This window comes from Oncorhynchus mykiss, chromosome 5, assembly GCF_057628025.1.
Source record: "Oncorhynchus mykiss isolate SJ-2025 chromosome 5, ASM5762802v1, whole genome shotgun sequence".
In the NCBI taxonomy this organism is placed as follows: Eukaryota; Metazoa; Chordata; class Actinopteri; order Salmoniformes; family Salmonidae; genus Oncorhynchus; species Oncorhynchus mykiss.
Window position 1 is genome coordinate 50117604 of NC_143026.1, and position 25142 is coordinate 50142745.

General features: G+C 41.1%; 1 long non-coding RNA gene across 1 annotated transcript; it reads left to right on the top strand.

Moving 5' to 3' along the window:
- The first annotated feature begins 1479 nt into the window (after positions 1-1479).
- Positions 1480-2680, top strand: LOC149983494 (uncharacterized). The gene is made up of 3 exons (XR_016496433.1): positions 1480-1613; positions 1701-1877; positions 1968-2680. It is a non-coding gene; the product is annotated as an uncharacterized LOC149983494 (long non-coding RNA).
- Positions 2681-25142: the final 22462 nt, after the last annotated feature.

Sequence of the window (25142 nt, forward strand, 5' to 3'; positions counted from 1 at the left end):
TGGTTAAGGATGAACATAATATTTACTGAGAAACGGTAGCCACAGAATCACAGTACACTTGAAAAAACAACAAACACGACATTAAGCGCACGTGCGTGCGCGCGCGTACACACACACACACACACACACACACACACACACACACACACACACACACACACACACACACACACACACACACACACACACACACACACACACACACACACACACACACACACACACACACACACACACACACACACACACACACACACACACACACACACACACACACACACACACACACACACACACACACACACACACACACACACTAAATAATTCAAGCTTCTGCAAAAGACCACAGAAAAACCACCTATTTTAACAGGGACACAATCATGAAATAATAAGACACACCTGAGTCCAATTAAAGTCTCTACGGCAGGCTCTGCTGCCCACTGGTGCCAGGAGGAACCATGACAGAAAATGTGCTGTCACTGAAATAAAGCAAAACTGATTCAGGGATTCAATCCAGCAATCTTTCAGGTACTGGCCCAACGATCTAACCACTAGGCTACCTGCCACCCCAAATTATTACTGATATTATTATTATTGAAAATATTTGTATTTTTCAATATTTTTTTATTTTTGTTAAGTAGCTAACTGAAACTAAAGAAAATAGTTGAGATTGTAATCAGGGGTTGTGATAATTGTTTTTGTTTACAATGTTTTTGCAGGATTTTTACATAAACACTCTGGGTACTTTGCCCATGTCAATTGTCCATATCTCAGTTTAATGTGAGTTACACTTGGTAACTTTTCTGAATGAAGTTGAGTTTATCATGCCTTATTTTTCTTTGCAGCCTTTTGCTGGAACACCTGGGGCCTGTTGCACAAAAGTAGAATTAAGACATCCGGGATAAATGACTCAGCTGAGCTCAATGAAGCCAAAACATGTGCGTCCAGGCTTAATTGGTTGCACAAAGACCAAGCCAGGATGAGCAGACACGGATTCATTAAGCCAGGTGAAACCAATCCTGGATAGGTGCGCGCTCACGGCTCACTCAAATAGACCCCGCCACAGATCACAGATTAACTGATTTACCATGGCAACTAGAGCCGCGTACTTTTCCCCGTCGGAAGCACAAATCCTCATGGAGGCATACGAGGAGGTAAAAGATATAATTAAGAAGAAAGGCAACACCGCCACAGTGATAAAGCAAAGAGAAAAAGCGTGGCAAAGTATTGCAGACCGCCTGAATGCGTAAGTAGTGCACAATTACACACTCACCGCTCCGCTGAAACATCACAATTACAATTCAAATATTTAATTCACATCTCCAAAAATGCAGTTGTACTGTAATTATGAAACGGTTAATTTTTTTTATTGAAATGCACTGCAGATATGAGTGAAATTGTGTAAAGTAACTCCATCACACTGTATAAAGCTATGATAACATTTTTGATATTTTTACTGAAAACAAGACAAAAATACCAAGTAATTTTTTGCAGTGTGACTCCATTAAGTGTGTGTGTGTGTGTGTGTGTGTGTGTGTGTAGATTAAACATGAACGGGCCAAAACGGACATGGCAGCAGGTCAAAATCAAATACAAGAACATTCTGCAGAATGGTATGGTCCCTGACTAATATTTAACAAAGCACAAGCATATATTGTACCCAGAAGGTGCCTGCTCACACATTGTCTGTACTGTTTTAGCAGTGAAAAAGAATACCCACAGACAAGGCACGGGTGGTGGGTCACCAAAGGCTGACCTTACCCCAGCAGAGGACATGGCCTTGGAGCTAAATAAAGGCAGGCCCGTCTTAGAGGGGATCCCTGGGGGGAAAGAGACGAGCATAGGTTCCTCCCAAGATGCCACCCGCTTCATTCAAGGTATGTCCTTCCATCTCTACATGGGATACAACCACATTCATATTGAATCAATTTGGACTGTCTGACTTTGGTTTACCTATTGCCTTGCAGTGTCTGGCAGCACTGTGTTCCTGTTAGAGCCACCAGCACAAGCACCAGACGATGCTGATCCAGTGAGTACTCCATCAAAGGCATACTGTAGGCCTGGCATGTCTTGTCTACTAGCTTCAATATGAATCCGATTAAATGTGATAGGGTGAAGGCCCCAGTGCAGCAGCAACAGCACATGATGGAGACGATGATGAGGAGGAGACCATCTCTCTGGATTCCAGAAGGCATGAGGTATCATGTTAAGACTGTGAAAGTACTATTTACTCTACAATGGTGAGGAGTCCTCATCAAAATCAAAAAATCTAATTTCTTTTACAGGACCCAGATGCTATACAGTGGGAAAACCAGCCTGGCAACATAGTGCGTATTAATAAAAGGACACCACATCCTGCCAAATTCCAGCTGCGCTAATTGTATTGTGTTCACAGAGCTCACAAGCTATCAGAAAGTTGTATGGCAACCACCTCCGGTGCCAAATAGAACTGGCAGACATAGACATTCAGTACAAGAAGAAAAAGATGGAAAATCTTGCACTGGAGTTCGAAATAAAAAAGAGGACAATTAGGAAACTGGACCTTGAAATAAAAAAACTTGAGAGGGAGGTGAGATATGCCTTCAATGTACACTGTATGCTAACTGTAACACAAATGTATTAATCATTATTTTTCTTTCCTCCCCCAGCTCCAAGAAGATGACACAGCTCAAAATAAAAATTTGGTATATTCTCGTAAAGTCAAGTGAGCCATGACATATGAGCTCTTATTGTGAGCACACAGGACTGTGGCATCTTTCTAAGGTTTTTTTTATTTTCCCAGCAATCAGTACAACCAAGTCATCGTTATAAGGCATCGCCCTCTTTTGCCCACCCCCCCCCCAGCACCAGGTGTGGCCACTAGCCTATATGAAGGCCCAAAATTGTGTGTTCCTTTCTGCTCTGACAATGGCATGCCCATTCGTGCGAGATGTGGTGGATGAAGAAGCACTTGTGCTGAGGAGAGCCTTCAGGTGAGAAAGGGTCTTCAGGGACCGGTTGGACCCACTGGCCTTCCCTGATGACCATCTATATGAAAGATACAGGTTTTCTGCAGATGGCATCAGGTATCTATGCAGACTACTGGGTCCCAGGATTAAGCACCGCACTGCACGGAGCCATGCACTGAGTGTGGAGCAAATGGTTTGTGTGGCCTTGCGCTTTTTTGCTAGTGGAGCCTTCCTGTACTCAGTGGGGGATGCAGAACAGCTGAACAAGGCCACAATTTGCCGCACAATAAGGAGTGTGTGTCTGGCTATCAAAGCATTAGCAGATGTCTTCATCTCCTTCCCTGGCCACAGAAGACTCTGTGACATCAAAGAGGAGTTCTATAGGATTGCAGGTAAGAGGATCTACAAATTACAGGACAACTGTTAACACATAGTAGGATACTCATTACTTTGTGTGACAGGTTTCCCCAATGTCATTGGTGCAGTGGACTGCACACACATAAGGATAAAAGCCCCCTCAGGTGCCCATGAGGCCGATTTTGTGAATAGGAAATCCTTTCACAGCATTAATGTTCAGGTGAACATAACTTTTTGATATTGTCCATTGACGAACACTCTGCATTGCCAGTGATGTGCATTGATTGGTGTAATATTCCTCATCTTATGATTTCAGATGGTCTGCAATGCTGACTGTGTGATCAGCAATGTTGTGGCAAAATGGCCTGGCTCAGTCCATGACTCCAGAATCTTTCGGGCCTCTGAAATCTATCAGTGCCTATCACAAGGTAAGCCACACAACCCCTATTTATAACCATCATGGCTGTGTCAAGAATATCACTGTGTTTATGAGGTAGTAATGATGAGATTTTGTGTTGACAGGTGAATTCTCTGGTGTGTTGCTGGGAGACAGGGGGTATGGCTGCCAGCCTTTTCTCCTGACACCTTTCACAGACCCCCAGGAAGCACAGCAGGCCTACAACCATGCCCATGCCAGGACCAGGGCCAGAGTTGAAATGACCTTTGGCCTCCTGAAGGCACGCTTTCACTGCCTTCACAAATTAAGGGTCAGCCCTGTTAGGGCATGTGATATTACTGTGGCTTGTGCTGTCCTCCACAATGTGGCCTGCCTGAGGAAGGAGAGGGCCCCCAGAGTGCCACCAGCCATGGACTGGGACAATCCGGCAATCTTCCCTGATGACGACAGTGGTCGGCTGCTGAGGGACCAATATGTGTTGAATTATTTTAGTTAGTATGTGTGCTTTCAATTTTGGTTAAATATGTCCTGCGGTGGCAGAGGAATTTGGGTTTTTTTGGGTTCGTTTTTTGACGAATTTGGCCTCTTATGATGTTTGTGCGGTATACTGTGTGTAATACAAGGCTGCAGGGAGGCTACTGCAGCCATTCATTTGTCTGTTCAGTTGATGTGTATGGATTTGTCCTGCATTTATTTTAGTGTGCAGACATGCAGGGTGTGTTATACACATTCAAAGGTCTGTATATGTATCATTTTGTATAATATGCTTAGATTCTGTGCTTTCCATCTTGTAGAGTCACTGTGACTTCAGTTTTGAAAGGAGCTGATGGTTTACCTGCTTTGTTTTGTCCTTATTCAATAAAGGAACATAATGTTACACATTGTGTTTTTATATTCATATGGAATGTGTATTTGTTTATATGACAGAGTACTAGGGCCACACTGAAGAAAAAGGATAAAGTCATAAATTTATGAGGCTGGTTCTTTCTGCAGAAAAGCTACATATTGTTTTTACAGTTTTGATACTTATGACAATGTGATACTTAATATTCTGGCACATCAGCATGTCTTTGTTTATGAAACCATACTGAAGTACAATTTCACGAAATGCCCCACATCTGTCATTTTAACAACTGTCCTCCTTTAAAACAACTGGTTACAATATTATGACTTGTGTTTTTTTCCCCTCTGTGGCCCTAATATTCTAGCATTTTATATATAGCCTTATAGTCTATGGGAAACTGTAAATTATCTAATGATAGCAACATCTAAAAATCATTTTTTATCCAAAATCATTGAAATTAATGATCACAAACGTTTAAATAACAGTGGGTCTAGTTATATGTGATAACAATGTATAGTGAGCAGTGAAATAACTATTGGTTTCCATTTGTGGTGACTGCTGACTGACATTAGGGATGAGATTAAATAGATCCTGGAATTTAGCCTGGTCTGGAGCAGGCTAGCTCCACAGAATAAATCTCCATGGTAATTTATACCATAACATATCCTCCTGCCCCCTATCCATCTTTAGTGCAACCGGATTACGGATCAATTGAGCCAGGATCACCAAGATATCCTGGCTTAATCCCTTATCCTAGTTTTGTGCAACAGGCCCCTGGTAACCAAATAACTTATATACACCATATTATAGCAATGTCTTTGACATGGTGTAAAACATGCTCTATTGGAGAGGAACTGTCAGTATCGCAAAATATATGCACATTTATTTGTCACACCCTGATCTGTTTCACCTGTCTTGTGCTTGTCTCCCCCCCCCCCCCCACCCTGTCAACCAGGTATGTGCCCGGGCTGGACACCAGGGGTCATCCATAGAGGGGGGTACTGTCACACCCTGATCTGTTTCACCTGTCTTGTGCTTGTCTCCACTCCCCACCAGGTGTCTCCTATTTGTCCCCATTATCGCCTGTGTATTTATACCTGTATTTTCTGTTTGTCTGTTGCCAGTTTGTCTTGTCCCAAGTTTTACCAGCTCGTTTTTCCCCATTTTCATGTTTCTATAATTGTTTGTTTCTATTCCTCCCGGTTGTGACCATTCTGCCTGCCCTGACCCTGCCTTTTTTTTCTGTACCTTACGGACACTGCCCTGGATTACTGACCTCTGCCTGCCCCCTGTTTTGTAATAAATATCTGTGATTCGAACTGTCTGCATCTGGGTCTAATCCGGAGTCCTGATATTATCGTGATAATATCGTGCCCGCCATGTCTCATACACCGACGCCTCTCACCTGTACAAGCTATACACCTTCGCCCGCTTCAAGGAAAACAACATTGAGCCGCCGACGTGGGCCTCCACTGCTCACGAGGACTGTGTGCTCTTGTACTCTTGTGGCCGACGTGATTAAGTCATTGAAGCATGTTAACCCTCGACTGTCGGCCCATACGGGCATTCCCAAGCCATCTCCTCAGAGCATGTTTACCGACATCAATCTCTCTATATCCCAGTCTGTTGTCTCCGCTTACTTCAAAATGCCCACCATTGTTTCTGTACCCAAGAAAGTGGCACTCTCTTCTGTCTTTCAGAGGCACATATCACCTCCACCTTACCCAACACCCAAGACCCACTACAATTCACACACCACACCAACAGATCCACGGACAACGCAATCACTATTGCACTGCTCTATCCACCTGGACAGGAAAAATACCTGTAAGAATGCTCCAGGACATCTATAGCACCCGGTGTCACAGGAAGGTCAAGAAGATGATCAAGAATCCCAGCCACTCGAGCCATGGCCTGTTCACCCTGCTACCATCTAGAATGCTAAGACAGTACAGGTGCATCAAAGCTGGGACTGAAAGACTGTTAAACAGCTTCTATCTCCAGGCCATCAGACTGTTAAACAGTCATCACTAGCCGGCCTCCACCCGGTACGATGCACCAACCTTAGTCACTGTTACCAGCTGGCTACCACCTGGTACTCTACACTGCACCTTAGAGACTGCTGCCCTATGTAAAGAGTCATTGAACACTGGTCTCTTAAATAATGTTTAAATACTGTTTACTAACTTGATAGTGCCTTCAGAATTCAACATTTATTATTGAAAAAAAGAATCGAACCCATTAACCCACAATACCCCATAATGACAAATTGAAAACATGTTTATAGAATTTTTGAATGAATTTGAAAATGAAATATCTAATTTACATAATTATTCACACCCCTAATTCAATACTTTGTAGAAGCACATTTGGCAGCGATTACATCTGTGACACTTTCTGGGTAAGGCTCTACGAGCTTTCCACACCTGGATTGTGCAAGCTCTGTTTAATTGGTTGTTGATCATTGGTAGACAACCTTTTGCTATAGATTTTCTAGTAGATTTAAGTCAAAACTGTAACTCGGCCACTCACATTCTTCGTGGTAAAAAACTCCAGTGTAGATTTGGCCTTGTGTTTTAGGTTATTTTTCTGCTTAAAGGTGAATTTATCTCCCAGTGTCTGGTGGAAAGCAGACTTAACCAGGTTTTGCCTGTGCTTTTCTCCATTCCGTTTATTTTCTATCCTGAAAAACTCCCCAGTCCTTAATGATTACAAGCTTACCTGTAACATGATACAGCCACCACCATGCTTGAACGTATGAGGAGTAGTACTCACTGATGTGTTGGATTTGCCCCAAACATAACACTTTGAATTTAGGACAAAAAGTTTATTACTTTGCCACATGTTCTGCAGTGTTACTTTAGTGCCTTGTTGCAATCAGGATCAATGTGTTGGAATATTTGTATTCTGTACAGGCTTCCTTCTTTTCACTCTGTCAATTAGGATAGTATTGTAGAATAACTCCAATGTTGTAGATCCATCCTCAGTTTTCTCCTGTCACAGCCATTTAACTCTATAACTATTTTAAAGTTACCATTGGCCTCATGGTGAAATCCCTGAGCTGTTTCCTTCCTCTCCCAAAATGGAGTTATGCCTCTTTCTTTTAGTGAATGGTGTATTGACACACCATCCAAAGTGTAATTAATAACTTCACCATTCTAAAAGGGTGCTTTTTTCTGCTCTTTTTTATTTTGACCCATCTACCAATAGCTGCCCTTCGTTGCAAGGCATGGAAAACCTCCCTGGTCTTTGTGGTTGAATCTGTGTTTGAAATGAGCTGCTCGACTGAAGGAGCTTACAGATACAGTTGAAGTCGGAGGTGTACATACACTTAGGTTGGAGTCATTAAAACTCAAATTTTACAGCTGTTTAAAGGCACAGTCAACTTAGTGTATGTAAACATCTGACCCACTGGAATTGTGATACAGTGAATTAGAAGTGAAATAATCTGTCTGTAAACAATTGTTGGAAAAATTACTTGTGTCATGCACAAAGTGGATGTCCTAACCCGAATTGCCAAAACTACAGTTTGTTAACAAGAAATTTGTGGAGTGGTTGAAAATCATTGGAGTTTTAATGACTCCAGTGACCCCCCCCCCCCACACAGGTCAGTTGAGGTATCATGAGGTTGTAAGTAACAAAAAAAATTATCGGGGCATAGACATATTATATTTGATTACATTCTTAGTGGAACACAACAGAAGATGATCTGTGTGAGCATTTGTTAAGGGACAATGCATACATTTACAGGGTTATGCAGTACCAGTCAAAAGTTTGGACACACCTACTCATTGCAGGGTTTTTCTTTATTTTTTACTATTTTCTACATTGTAAAAAAAAAGTGAAGACATCAAAACGATGAAATAACAGATATGGACTCATGTTGTAACCAAAAAAGTGTTAAATAAATCAACATATATTTGAGATTCTTCAAATAGTCACCCGTTGCGTTGATGACCGCTTTGCTATTTATTTATTTTGCGCAACTTGTTTTAAAATCCTTCACTATTTCAGCAGGGCTCTCTACTCGATAGGTTTTGTGTTCCCCACTACAAGCACATAATGTGTGGATATTTTTGCGTGGGGATTAGCGGTTACCTAGTTCTATTAAGTGACTAGGGTGGGGGGTTTTCATACCAGAGTTAAGAGTAATTGTTGGTTTATGTTCTTTATTCTTCAAATAGTTTTTAAAATTTATTTGCCATTTCTGTAAAAACGTTTTATTGATCCGTTGTTATTGTAATCTGGCTTCTATATTTTTCCCACCTGACTTCACATGGCAAGGCCTAATATCATGAGAGGGGCAGCTGATTGCTCGTTCACTTTTGCTAGCTGGAAGTGCCTCATGTTTTGAAAGCGCTGCGTTCCAATGCGTCCCTATTGAGCAGTGAATGGGCTATCAACCAGATTACTTGTTCTCCTTATTCCCCAAATGGTCTACAGCATTGTGACGTAGTTTCACGCCTTTATGTTGAAGAATAAGCGTAAGCGGCTACATGCGCAAGTGGTCACCTGATGGCTCTCAGAGAGATTCTCGCGTAAAATACAGAGGTAGCCATTATTCCAATCGGTCCTACTGAAAAACTAATTTGTCCCGATGGATATATTATCGAATAGATATTTGAAAAACACCTTGAGGATTGATTATAAACAACGTTTGCCATGTTTCTGTCGATATTATGGAGCTAATTTGGAATCTTTTTCTGCGTTTTCGTGACTGCAATTTCCGGGCGATTTCTCAGCCAAACGTGAAGAATAAACGGAGCTATTTCGCCTACAAAAATAATATTTTTGGAAAAAAGGAACATTGGCTATCTCGTGAGTGAAAACATCCGAAGCTCATCAAAGGCAAATGATTTAATTTGATTGCTTTTCTGATTTCCGTGACCAAGTTACCTGCTGCTAGCTGGACAAAATGCTATGCTAGGCTATCTATAAACTTACACAAATGCTAGTCTTGCTTTGGCTGTGAAGCATATTTTCAAAATCTGAGATGACAGGGTGATTAACAAAAGGCTAAGCTGTGTTTCAATATATTTCACTTGTGATTTAATGAATATGAATATTTTCTAGTAATATTTATGTCCGTTGCGTTATGCTAATTAGTGTCAGTTGATGACAACGCTCCCGGATCCGGTATGGGTAGTTACAAGAGGTTTTAACCGATAAGACACTTGTATGTATCTAAATGTTTAATATCCATAATTTTTATGATTATTTATTTGAATTGTGCTCCCTCCAGTTTCACCGGAAGTTGTCCCGCTAGCAGGACCCCTAGCCTTAAAATAAGTATTAAATGTGACGCCCTATAATTTAGTTACATCCCTTGGGGTATTGCAATAATCTGGTTCAAGACTCAATATTCTAGTGTATTTGTAATTTGTTGGTATAACAAATACATGCTTTTGAATTCTTTGTAGATAATGGCTATGTTATGATATGATAATACTCCATTGGTACAGTATGTCAACTATTATATAGGTTTGCACTAATTAAATGTTCTGCTTCCTAACAGCCTTGTCATCCAGTGGCGGTTTGTGAACCGGGTTCAGAAACAGTTGAACGCCTTCTTGGAGGTCATTGTGTGGTATCATAGAGATGGGCTCCCTAGTGACATCGCAGTGCTAGAGGCGTCACTACAGACCCTGGTTCCCGGGTTGTATCGCAACCGGCCGTGATCGGAAGTCCCATAGGGCGGCGTACAATTGGCCCAGCGTCGTCTGGGTTAGGGGAGGGTTTGGCCGGGGTAGGCCGTAATTGTAAATAATAATTTGATCTTAACTGACTTGCCTAGTTAAATAAAGGTTAAAAAAATCAATTTAAAAAAGATACATCGTATTTGTTTTATTTTATGGCAGTAACAACCATGGCCATTTGGGGGCAGTAAAGCACAAGTGTTCAGCCCATCTTAGAAAGACTTTCATTTGTTTTTGGGGTTTATATACCCATCTTACTGTAGATAACTTCTAGACACCATTTTTTTGTTCAACAGAAATTTAGCAGCTGAGAAGTTGAGAAAATCTTGCCTATAATGACTCAAATAGTTGATCAACATTGGGTAGTACAGGTAACTGCCAAAATAATAGAAACACTTGAGTAAATGAGAGCTACAACATATATTGAAAGCAGGTGATTTCATACAGGTGTGGTTCCTGAGTTAATTAAGCACTTAACATCCCGTCATGCTTAGGGTCATGTACAAAACTGATGGCAGGACATTATTTTGTCTACCATGGTTATGCCTCTATAGGATGACAATGACCCAATCCACAGGGCATGAGTGGTCACTGAATGGTTGCGCATGAAAATTATATAAACCACATGACATGGCCTACTCAGTCACAGGATCTCAACCCCAATTGAACACTTATGGGAGATTCTGGAGTGACGCCTGAGACAGCTTTTTCCAACACCCTTTCTTGTAGAGTTCCAGACACTTGTAGAAATGATCACAAGGTGCATTCAAGCTGTTCTGGCTCATAGTGGCCCAACGCCCTAGACACTTCATGTTAGTGTTTCCTTTATTTTGGCAGTTACCTGCATGTGATTACTGATTTTATTTCCCCCTCTTTTGTTCAACAGGGATTCACTGAACTCATTCTCATCGACCTCATCAAGATATTTGATTAAAACAAGCTAGAGGTACAGTATTGTTCATAAAAATGTTCACTGTTAAAGCACATGTTCTAATATTTTCACACCAATGAATAGATTGGGAGTGACTGTAGGAAATATAGTATTGCTGTAACAAAAAAAATGTAGATGGCAATACTACATGGTTGAGTTTAACCTACACATTGCTGCTCTAATCTGTGTCTATGGCATATAAAGCACACACTTGTTTCAGTGTGTCTGTAGGCAACGTTTCTGTCTGTCTGTGTCTAAGGCTAAGGGAGCCATGGATTTCGTTTTCTCTGTCTGTTGTCTAAGGGTATTGTTTTTGGATGTTAAGGATGTTGATTATTAATACTTAACCAACACTACCTGTCAATAGTTTTACAATATTATTATTTTCTATATTGTAGAATAATAGTGAAGACATCAAAACTATGAAGTAACACATGGAATTATGTAGTAACCAAAAAAGTGTTAAATAAATCAAAATATATTTTTATTCGAGATTCTTCAGCCAGCCTTTGCCTTGATGACAACTTTGCACACTCTTGGCATTCTCTCAACCAGCTTAACCTGCAATGCTTTTCCAACAGTCTTGAAGGAGTTTCCACATATGCTGAGCACTTGTTGGCTGCTTTTCCTTCACTCTGCGGTCCGACTCATCCCAAACCATCTCATTTGGTTGAGGTCGGGGGATTGTGGAGACCAGGTCATCTGATGCAGTACTCCATCACTCTCCTTCTTGATAAAATAGCCCTTACACTGCCTGGAGGTGTGTTAGTCATTGTCCTATTGAAAAACAAATGATAGTCCCACTAAGCCCAAACCTGATCGAATGGCGTAATGTTGCAGAATGCTGTGGTAGCCAGGCTGGTTAAGTGAATTCTAAATAAATCCCAGACTGTGTCACCAGTAAAGCACCCCCACACCATAACACATCCCCCTCCATGTTTACAATGGGAAATACACATGCAGACATCAGTTGTTCACCCACACCGCATCTCACAAAGACACGGCGATTGGAACCAAAAATCTCCAATTTGGACTCCAGACCAAAGGACATATTTCCACCGGTCTAAGGTCCATTGCTCGTGTTTCTTGGCCCAAGCAAGTCTCTTCTTTTTGGTGTCCATTAGTAGTAGTTTCTTTGCAGCAATTCGACCATGAAGGCCTGATTCACGCAGTCTCCTCTAAACAGTTGATGTTGAGATGTGTCTGTTACTTGAACTCTGTAAAGCCTTTGAGACAACCTGGATTCGGTCTTATGTAGTAACATTTGAAATTGTGTTTCTTTACATTTGATAAAAGTAGAGACCCGGAGCTAAAAATTGGTATATCAAACACTTTCATTTCAGGAACAATGGGAAAGTAATTCTGCTTTGAAAGTTGATCAACTTGTAAACTCACCTTTGAGTAAATCGCATTTGAATGTTTTGCTATCTAGTGAAGAGCTCTTCTTTGTCTAAACCCATTCAGCATAGTTTACCCCCTAAGCCTTAGAACCACCCATCTCGTTTCGCTCTCGAAGCACACACTTGATGCTCTGGCCGATGATTTGTTTACCTCTTGATAACATGAAAACAGCCTAACCAGCTCTTCTGGCAAAAATTTTATCAAACTTTTTTGCAGATGTTTACTGACCCTGGCCATATTCAATTGGTGTTGTACACACGTCATGTAACGTTAGCTAACAAGACAGCCAGCCAACATTAGCTAGTTAAACAACAATGAACAGTGCCAGCAACGCCACAGTGCTGGGAGCTAACCAACCATGTTCAATGTTAGCTAACATTAGGCTCTAACTAGAACAGCACACGGCTCTGGGAAACAAATAATGTCAGCTAGGCAGCCAGCCAGCTAACGTTAGCTAGCTAGCTATCAGTACACTTTAGCTTGAAATGAAACCACTTTCTGTCAAAATTTGAAAACGTGTAATGAACCACAGGAAACTAAGGCTAGTCCCCTCTTCACTGCTGACGTTGAGCCTGGTGTTTTGCGGGTACTATTTAATGAAGCTGCCAGTTGAGGACTTGTCTGTTTCTCAAACACTCTAATGTACTTGCTAAGTTGTGCACCGGGACCTCCCACTCCTCTTTCTATTCTGGTTAGAGACAGTTTGCTCTGTTCTGTGAAGGGAGTAGAACACAGCTTTGTATGAGATCTTCAGTTGTTTGGCAATTTCTCGCATGGAATAGTCTTAATTTCTCAGAACAAGAATAGACTGACGACTTTAAGAAGAAATGTCTTTGTTTCTGGCCATTTTGAGCCTGTAATCGAACCCACAAATGCTGGTGCTCCAGATACTCAACTAGTCTAAAGGCCAGTTTTATTGCTTCTTTAACCAGCACAACTGTTTTCAGCTGTGCTAACATAATTGCAAAAGGGTTTTCTAATGACCAGTTAGCCTTTTTAAAATAATAAACTTGGATTAGCTAACACAACGTGCCATTGGAACACAGGAGTGATGGTTGCTGATAACAGGCTTCTATACGCCTATGTAGATATTCCAAGTAAAATCAGCCGATTCCAGCTACAATGGTCATTTACAACATTATTTAATGTTATTTTTTAAATTTTTTATTTTTTTTTGTGAATTTTACCACTTTTTCTCCCCAATTTCGTGGTATCCAATTGTTGTAGTAGCTACTATCTTGTCTCATCGCTACAACTCCGGTACGGGCTCGGGAGAGACGAAGGTTGAAAGTCATGCATCCTCCGATACACAACCCAACCAAGCCGCACTGCTTCTTAACACAGCGCACATCCAACCCGGAAGCCAGTCGCACCAATGCGCCGGAGGAATCACCGTGCACCTGGCCACCTTGGTTAGCGTACACTGCGCCCAGCCCGCCACAGGAGTCGCTGGTGCGCGATGAGACAAGCACACCCCTACCGACCAAGCCCTCCCTAACCCGGGCGACGCTAGGCCAATTGTGCGTCGCCCCACGGACCTCCCGGTCGCGGCCGGTTACGACAGAGCCTGGGCGCGAACCCAGGGACTCTGATGGCACAGCTGGCGCTGCACTACAGCGCCCTTAACCACTGTATTTGATGTTATTTTAATGGACAAACATTTGATTTTCTTTCAAAAACAAGGACATTTCTAACTATCTCTGCAGATCCTCTCAAGCTCTGTCAGGTTGGATGGGGAGCATTGCTGCACAGCTATTTTTCAGGTCTCTCCAGAGATGTTCGATCGGGTTCAAGTCCAGGCTCTGGCTGGGCCACTCAAGAACATTCAAAGACTCGTCCCGAAGACATTCATTCCTGTGTTGTCTTGGCTGTGTACTTCAAATCAAATCAAATTGTATTTGTCATCAGCGCTGAATACAACTGTAAAATGCGTACTTACAAGCCCTTAACCAACAATGCAGTTAAAGAAATATTGTTAATAAAATATTTACTAAATAAACTAAAGTAAAAAACATGTAATAATACATTTAAAAGGTAACAAAAAAAAGTTTACATAACAATAACAAGACTAAATAGAGGGGGTACCGGTGCCGAGTCAATGTGCTGGGGTACTAGATAGTCGAGGTAATTTGTAAAGTGACTATGCATAGATAATAAACAGTGAGTAGCAGCAGTGTAAAAACAAAGGAGAGGGGGTGGTTTCAATGTAAATAGTCCGGGTGGCCAATTAATTAGTTGTTCAGCCAGTCTTGGCTTGGGGGTAGAAGCTGTTGAGGAGCCTTTTGGTCCTAGACTTGGTGCACTCGTACCGCTTGCCGTGTGGTAGCAGAGAAAACAGCCTACTACTGGTGACTGGAGTCTTTTTGACAATTTTTTGGACCTTCCTCTGACACCCTCTATTATATAGGTCCTGAGTGGCAGGAAGCTTGGCCCCAGTTATGTACTGGGCTGTACACACTACCCTCTGTAGTGCCTTACTGTCAAATGCCAAGCAGTTCACGGCTGGGTTTCTCTTTGTAGTCCGTAATAGTTTTCAAGCATCAGCACCGATGTAGTAGGATTCAATCTTAGTTCTGTATTTACACTTTGCCTGTTTGATGGTTAATCTGAGGTTATAGTGGGCTATTTTATAAGCATACGGATTAGTGTCCCACTCCTTGAAAGTGGCAGCTCTTGCATTTAGCTTGGTGCGGATGTTGCCTGTAATCCATGGCTTCTGGTTGGGAAATCTTGTTTCTCACGGTTTGAGAGTCTTTAGGTGCCTTTTGGCAAACTCCAAGCGGGCTGTCATTTGCCTTTTACTGAGGAGTGGCTTCTGTCTGGCCACTCTACCATAAAGGCCTGATTGGTGTTGTAGAGATAGTTTTCCTTCTGGAAGGTTCTCCCATCTCCCCAGAGGAACTCTTGAACTCTGTCAGAATGACCATCGGGTTCTTGGTCACCTCCCTTACTAAGGCCCTTCTCCCCCGATTGCTCAGTTTGAGTCTTGGTGGTTCCAAACTTCTTTCATTTAAGACTGATGGATGCCACTGTATTTTTGGGGCCCTTCAATGCTGCAGACATTTTTTGGTACACTCCCCTCAGATCTGTGCCACGACACAATCCTGTCTTGGAGCTCTACGGACAATTCCTTTGACCTCATGGCTTGGTTTTTGCTCTGACATGCACTGTCAACTGTGGGACCTTATATAGACAGGTGTGTGCCTTTCCCAATCATGTCCAATCAATTGAATTTACCTCAGGTGAACTCAAATCAAGTTGCAGAAACATATCAAGGATGATCAATGGAAACAGGATGCACCAGAGCTCAATTTCGTGTCTCATAGCAAAGGGTCTGAATACTTACAGTATGTAAGTAAGGTATTTGTTTTTATTTTTAAGAAATTTGCTATAAATTCTAAAAACCTTTTTTTGCTTTTTTGTTATGGTGTATTGTGTGTAGATTGATGAGGGAAAACAAGGCTGTGTTTTAACAAAATGTGGAAAAAATCATGGGGTCTGAATACTTTCTGAATGCATCGCATATATTATCACTTGTAAATGATGCACAGCATGAGAAACTGACTTTTTTTGCTGACTTTTTCTAATCAGTCGCACATGTTATGTACTGTATCCTAGTCCATAGGCCTATATGTTTGCAATCACAACTAAAGTGGCCAAATAAAAATTAAGCACATTAATCCACTTGTGGATTAGTGAGTGAGTTTGGAGAAGATCATTTTCACCATAAAAATGCACCTTTATAATAAAAACATTACATGCATGATCGCATTTGCTGCCACTTTTGATAATGGTGCTTTCCCGCTAATGGAACATTTGCGCTTATAGCCCAATGCCATGTGCGCATTGCTGCACATATAATGGGAAGAAATGGCCTAATAGTTTATAAGCATTTTAAGCTGAACTTCCTGATCTGTTCTGTCAGCCACATTCTGTCCGCCACATTTTTTTTATGCTAGTGGCTGTAATAATTTGGGATCTATTGCACCTCACATCTGTCCCAGTCTATGATTGGAATATTTATTTCTCGCATAGAATAGGTCGGCTTTGTACGATGGGGGATAGTAGATTGACATAAGCTAGTGCTTTTGCTGTTCTTTAGTTCATCTTGTTGGCTGACAAAGTAAATGTGGACAGTTTTCCAATATCTTCAATATGCCCCTCGGAATTGAAAGGACGAGTTATCACGTTTCAGGTTAGACCCAGATGCAGACAACGTCGAAGTATCAATAGTTTATTAATCAAACAGGGGCAGGCAAAAAGCAGGTCAAGGGCAGGCCAAGATCGGTGATCCAGATAGGTGGGGCAAAGGTACAGGATGGCAGGCAGGCTCAGGGTCAGGGCAGGCAGAATGGTCAACACCAAGAAAACTAGAAAACAGGAACAATCGAGAGACAGGAGCAGAGGGGAAAATGCTGGTAGGCTTGACGAAACAAAACAAACTGCCAACAGACAAACAGAGAACACAAGAATAAATGCACAGGGGATAATGGGGAAGATGAGTGACAACTGGAAGGGGGTGGAGACCATCACAAAGACAGATGAAACAGATCAGGGAGTGACACGCGCGCTGTTGCATCTCCGATGTGTCTTTCTTCACTTGTAGCCTGTGATGGAGAGCCATGTGAGTGAGAGGCGCTTCGGATTGAGTAGCACTCAGCGAGAAGTGCACAAGCCAGCACTCTGTGCCTCAAAATGCATGGATTTCTTTAGCGTGCATTACGACCACAAAGGGGATGCCGCCGTTAAATTCAATGGATTATCAACTGCTTGTCAAATTGGAGTGTGTACAGCCTGCTCAAACAACTAAGCAGTGCTCATGGCTTTCAAATGTCTTTCTTCAAATCATTTTTAGAGTCTCATCATGCAGCCTTACACGGAATCCAAACCGGCTGCGTGCATGCGCTATCGGGCATAAAATTATTTTGTCCCTCCACAACAAACGCGATCATGACATGCAGGTTAAAATATCAAAAAAACAAATTACATTAATTTGGAGACACGTCGAAAAGCATTAAACATTTATGGAAATTTAGCTAGCTAATTTGTCCTATTTAGCTAGCTTGCTGTTGCTAGCTAATTTGTCCTGTGATTTAAACATTGAGTTGTTATTTTACCTGAAATCAAATCAAATCAAATTTTATTTGTCACATACACATGGTTAGCAGATGTTAATGCGAGTGTAGCGAAATGCTTGTGCTTCTAGTTCCGACAATGCAGTAATAATCAACAAGTAATCTAGCTAACAATTCCAAAACTACTACCTTATAGACACAAGTGTAAGGGGATAAAGAATATGTACATAAAGATATATTAATGAGTGATGGTACAGAGCGGCATAGGCAAGATACAGTAGATGGTATTGAGTGCAGTATATACATATGAGATGAGTATGTAAACAAAGTGGCATAGTTAAAGTGGCTAGTGATACATGTATTACATAAAGATGCAGTAGATGATATAGAGTACAGTATATACATATACATATGAGATGAATAATGTAGGGTATGTAAACATTATATTAGGTAGCATTGTTTAAAGTGGCTAGTGATATATTTTACATAATTTCCCATCCCAATGCACAAGGTCCTTTACTCTGACAATTAATCCACACATAAAATGGTCAACCGAATTGCTTCTAGTCATCTGTCCTCCTTCCAGGCTTTTTTTTCTTTGAACTTATATGGCGATTGGCATCTAAACTTTCATAGTATTACCACGATGACCGACAGCTCAGTTTGTCTCTCAATCACCCACGTGGGTATAAACAATGAGGAGATGGAACGTGTGTATCTACTTCTATAAACCAATGAGGAGATGTGAGAGGCAGGACTTGCAGCGCGATCGATCTGCATCACAAATAGATTTTAGCTCTTGACAACGCAGAAGCTTGTTAACACGTGCGAGCAGTGTGGATACAATAATTTAGTAATGTAGATTTCCACATTTATTTTGCAACGCTTGCACACGCAACACGAGCGGTGTAGTCAGGGTATTACAATGTATTAAAAATAAAAACATATAGCCCAACGTTTGTAGAAGAACTAAAGTTACATTAATATCTCTAAATTAAGCATATAGGAGTACCTATTTCTTTGTTAACCGCTCAACACAGAATAGCCACATGTGCGCACTCCATGACATCTTTTGGAGAAAATATTTATTTTATTTAACTTTGTTCAATGGTATTCTTCAAACTATAAAATAGAAAATAATGTGACGCAAATATTGTATTCTTAATGAACTAATGTAGCCCACAGCCATTTGACATAACCACATCAGGACCTAACTGTTAAGGTTTTCTTCCGTCAAAGGAGAGGAGGACCAAAATGCAGCGTGGTTATTTCGATACATCTTTAATAAAAGATAAACACAAACAATACAAAACGTAACATGAAAAACCAAAACAGCCCTATCTGGTGCAAACAAACACAGAGACAGGAACAATCACCCAAAAAACAGGCTACCTAAATATGGCTCCCAATCAGAGAAAATGACTAACACCTGCCTCTGATTGAGAACAATATCAGGCCCAAACACAGAAACAGACAAACAAGACATCCAACATAGAATGCCCACTCAGATCACACCCTGACCAAACAAAACATAGAACATACAAAGCAAACTATGGTCAGGGTGTGACACTAACATAAGGACAACTCATAGTATGCTATTATTTTCTTCTGAAATTGACTATTTTCTTCATATCATGCTTCTTTAGACGTGTCTAGAATAGATAATGCATTTATTGTGAAGGTGTAGGCTATATTACATGGATTTATTATACTTTTTTTTTATATAGACGATCCAAAGTTCTGCATCAGTGGCTTGTAGGCTATGTGTGGTAGTCAGAAGATGCTAAATGTGTTTGTTAATTAAAGTAAATTACCATGAGACTGACAGTAATTTGCTTGACAATCACCGGCTGACGAAATTTCGTGACCGTCACAACCCTAATTATACCACCCATAAAATCATTCAAAGCTGCACTGTCTGTTGTGGATCATCATTCTCCCAAGTCGTCCTATAATAACGTGGCCACATATGCTCCCAGCAGGCCAAATCATTCCGGAAAGCCTTAACTAAATATTTGGAATTTCACTTTTAAAACGTAATACTATTTATGTGTGGCATAAAAACAACCAATCTGATTAGGCTACTTCTAAAGTCTACTGCAGGCAACCCTGTTTGCTTTCATCACAAATATAATTCCAGCATCCAAACTGCAGCGGCCCCGGGTCGGCCCTAGCCTTTTGGGGCCCTAGGCATGATTTGGTTGGGTTCCCCGCCCCACCTCACGGGCAAAACATTTTGGTGCCCCCGCATATATACAGAAATACCTGTTGTTGTAAAGTTAGCATCAAAATGATGAAAATCTGATTTCCACTTAGCTGATGACTGTCTGCAGCCGACTCTAAGCAGCCGTCTCTCTCGTAGTGTAATGAAACCTTCTGGCCCGTTGCCCTGCTTAGCAACGACTGTGCCACAAAAGCATGAAGAAGTGTCTATGTCCATTTTTTATAAACACCAGGTCGCTAGAGTTATTGTTATTTGTGGGTAGTTAAAATTGTTTTGAGATAACACCCTGCCGGAAAAATATTGAACTACTCAGACCACCAGTCGTTGTTGTTCTCGATCATTAATGAGATAAATCATAAAGGAAAATAATGTTCTGTAAATTACATGATTCCACAAACTACATGCAACATAATTTATTGTTCAGTTGGAAGTAAATGATTTTTGGGCCATAACCTGTGCAGCGTTTGAAGATCAAAGTTTGCTTGGCTTAAAACAGAAATGTTTGCTCTGATGAAAGAGTAGGCCAGAGTAGCACTGGCCCTGGTTATCAGCCCTGTCGCTCTCTGTCTGGGGCAAAGAAGCACTTTCACCATACACAGACTCACACACTGCACGCGGGTACGCAGGCACAGACACATGCAGAGGCGTGCATGTGCTCACACATACATAAGAATACACATGGGGTCAGATGAGATGATTCAGAAAAAGAGACTGGATTAAACAGCTTCTGTCTGTCCCTTCTTGGCATGCCCCCCCCCCCCACCCCCCAGGTCCTTCTGAGCTATTGGCATATTAGATTCATTGTCTTTAGAACCATATTTGTCTCATTCGCTGTTGTAATTCTACCGTCATACAGTGCCTTCAGAAAGTATTCATACCTCTTTATTCCACATTGTGTTGTGTTACAGCCTGAAGTCAAATAGGGTTAAACAGAGTCTTTGTCTCACCCATCTACACCAATCCCCCCTAATGACAAAGTGAAAACATGATTTTGTCTCACCCATCTACACCAATCACACCTAATGACAAAGTGAAAAAATCCTAGTGGTTAGAGCGTTGGGCCAGTAACCGAGAGGTTGCTGGATCGAATCCCTGAGCTGACAAGGTAAAAATCTGTTGTTCTGCCCCTGAACAAGGCAGTTAACACACTGTGTTAGTGTAGGCAGTCATTGTAAATAAGAATTTGTTCTTTACTGACTTGCCTAGTTAAATAAAATTAAAAACTAAACTCCTCCTCTCCAGGTTACTACTAAAGTACTACCACCACCAGATAACCCTAACCAATCACAGATTCACTGATGATGATATTAGCTTAGCCATGTCTGAATGCTCTCTTTTCTCTCACTGTTTGCCTGCCCGGTCCCACCAACCTGTCTGTAGAATAAGGTCTATCCACTGGAAGGGAAGGAAGAAAGAGGTGGGGATTCTTCTGAACTACAAGTACTATCTTTTATCTTCTTTTGCAAGCCAAGAAGTAATGGGATCATTTGTATTATATCATTAGCATTCTTACACACTTCTGACATATTTGTACCGATGAGAAACGTTGTTTACTATTTTGACAATGTGTGGGGGAAAATGTGTGTAAATCTGGCCTTTGGAAACAATGATAATACATATTACTTAAATCATGACGTGGTTATTGTAGTGCTATGAAAGCAAACAGCATGAAAATATATCTTGTGTTTGTTTAATTACACAGTAATTACTAGTGTATTCTCCATATTGGTTTGCCTAAATATCCTTCTTGGGGAATAAAAAGGTAGAATTGTGTGATCTAGTCTGATATGAGAGGTTTGCGTCACAATTATGATATTAATATTGTTATGCTTATCCCTCCCCGTTCATAATAATGTAAATTCATTTTCTTTTTACATTGAGAAATGTATTACGTCTAATAATGAACAACACATAAAAATGAAGCTCAGCTGTGAGAGAAACTGTGATTGCCACTAATAGAAGAGCAGCAAGTTCTTACAAAACAAAACGTTGTATTTCTGTCCCAAATCCCATCATATTCCCTATACAGGACACTACTTTGACCAGAGCCCTATGAGCCATGAGTCAAATGTATTCAAATCAAATGGTATTTGTCACATGTGCCGAATACAACCTCACAGTGAAATGCTTACTTACAAGCCCTAACCAACAATGCAGTAAAAAAAAAAAATCACGCAAAAAATACCTATATTTTTTTTCAAATAAGAATAAGAAATAAAAGTAACAAATAATTAAAGAGCAGCAGCAAAATAACAATAGCAATGCTATATACAGGGGGTACCTGTCACGTTCGTCATAGTGAGGAGACCAAGGCGCAGCGTGATAAGCATACATCTTCTTTTAATGGAAGAACGAACACTGAACAAAACGAACGTGAAGCTATATAACACGAGTGGTGCCATGCAACTACACATAGACAATAACCCACAAAACCAAAATGGAAAGTGCCAACCTAAATAGGATCCCCAATCAGAGACAGCGATAAACAGCTGTCTCTGATTGGGAACCAATTCAGGCCACCATAGACCTACATATACCTAGACATATCAAAACCCATAGAATAACAAAAAACCCTAGACAATACATAAACACACATACCACCCTAGTCACACCCTGACCTAACCAAAATAATAAAGAAAACAAAGATAACTAAGGTCATGGCGTGACAGTACCGGTACAGAGTCAATGTGTGGGGGCACCGGTTAGTTGAGGTAATTGAGGTAATATGTACGTGTGGGTAGAGTTATTAAAGTGACTATGCATAGATAAAAACAGAGTAGCAGCAGTGTAAAAGAGAGGGGGAGGGCAATGCAAATAGTCTGGGTAGCCATTTGATGAGATGTTCAGGAGTCTTGTGGCTTGATTAGAAGCTGTTTAGAAGCCTCTTGGACCTATATTTGGTGATCCGGTACCGCTTGCCGTGCGGTAGTAGAGAGAACAGGCTATGACTAGGATGGCTGGAGTCATTGACCATTTTTAGGGCCTTCCTCTGACACCGCCTGGTGTAGAGGTCCTGGATGGCAGGAAGCTTGGCCCCAGTGATGTACTGGGCCGTACACACTACCCTGTGTAGTGCCTTGCAGTTGTTGGCCGAGCAGTTGCCATACCAGGCAGTGATGCAACCATGCTCTCGATGGTGCAGCTGTAGAACCTTTTGAGGATCTGAGGACCCATACCTAATATTTTCAGTCTCCTGATGGGGAATAGGTTTTGTCGTGCCACCACTCTACAACAAGAGATTCATATAACTTGGGTCAAATTAAAACTGAAACATGGAAACACATTGGACTTTGAGTTTGTGTCATTGTGTGAAATGGTCAAAAGTTGTGGGCTGAATAGGGAATATGGTGCCATTTGTGATGTAGAGCTGTAGACTAAATCTGCCTGCATCTAATGTAAAAGTGACAGTCGTCAAGAATAGATTTTCACACTCGTCCTCACTCTCTCTTCTCCTTTATCTGTTCATCCCTCTATCCCTCTTTTCCTGCTCCACAGACTGTGGTTCAATAGATTCCTCCCTCTCTCCTTATATACTTGTTTTTTAGTGGGTGTTATTTTTTTTATGGGGAAAATACAATAAACTTAACTTGCCTTCTGGTCTACTAGTTCTACCATAACTGGAGGAACTCAGGCAAGTACTCTACAAGACCTTTAGACCGTATGGCTGGGTTAAACATTAACCCAAGTCAAAAACTTGTCAATAGCTAGACATAAAGTGGCTTCACACTATTCACCATAGTGTGCTTATATTGTTTAATAGAGAGGGGAAACAACTTATGAAACTTTATAGGAAGACCATTCAGTGAGCTGGATCTAGTAAATGAAGGGGTATTAAAATGTAGACTTTTCTATATTGCCATTTCTTTGGATATATCCATTATAATGAGCCTGATAAATTATTTTGCCTGGATCAGAGAAGCTGTCAGTTCATCACGTTCATATGCATGGGCACAGTGGAGATTGCAAAACAAGCACACAGATAGGCACACAGCAAGTCTTATATTAACAACCAGCTGTACAAAAGCCAATGCTAGGCTAGTAGTATGGGGAAATATTGTCTTGACACTTTTCCCGAGGGAGATTACGTTTTTAAATTGACTGGGCTGTCGGACAGTGGATCCACTTTGATAAATGAGCAATGAAAGAGTTAACAGCCCTTACCTGTGGACTGAGGGGATTTTGGTGCTATAACTCCCTGCTATCAACCAATCAGCATCCAGGATCCAAACACCCCATTTTATAATGGGTGTTTTGAGGGTACGTAATGAAATCTATAGATTGGACCTCCCCATTCAAGTCAACAATGTCATAATGTGTGGCCTGGAAGCCATTGCGAGTGTCCCATGAGTTTACCAGTTAAATTGACAGAATTAGAGGTTCAAAGCCTTTTCTATAGATTAAATGTATATGATTCTATTACTATACAATGAGGTCTGTGTGTTAATGTTGCCCAACTAATTCATAGCTAGAATATACACTGAGTGTACTAAACATTAGGAACAGCTTTCTAATATTGAGTTGCACCCCCTTTTGCCCTCAGAACAGCCTCAATTAGTCGGGGCATGGACTCTACAAGGTGTCGAAAGCATTCCACCGGGATGCTGGCCCATGTTGATTCCAAAGCTTCCCACAGTTGTGTCAAGTTGGCTGGATGTCCTTTGGGTGATGGACCATTCTTTATACACACAGGAAACTGTTTCAGTGTGAAAAACCCAGCAGCATTGCAGTTCTTGACACATTCAAACTGGTGCGCCTGGCACCTACTACCATACCTTATTCAAAGGCACTTCAATCTTTTGTCTTTCCCATTCACCCTCTGAATGGCCCACATACACAATCCATGTCTCAGTTGTCTCAAGGCTTAAAAATCCTTATTTAACCTGTCACCTCCCCTTCATCTACACTGACTGAAGTGGATTTAACAAGTGACATCAATAAGGGATCATAGCTTTCACCTGGATTCTGTCTCATTGAAAGAGTGTTCATAATGTTTTGGACACTCGTATACTCAACCATGTTGTCAACCATGTTGTTTATCTGTTCAATTAATTTAGGCAAAAGTAAAGTTTCCACAACTTTCCACTGTGTAAGCAGGTTTTACATTCAACCAAACTTGCCTTGACCATAATAAAGTGGAAAGGTGTCCTTAATGACTTTTCTAAGAAGAAGAGAGCAGCTATTGTGACATTTCATTGAGTACTGGGCAGAAGTCTAGAGATAGTGACATTTCATTGAGTCTATCGTTCTATCATTCAGTAAAGAGGAATAA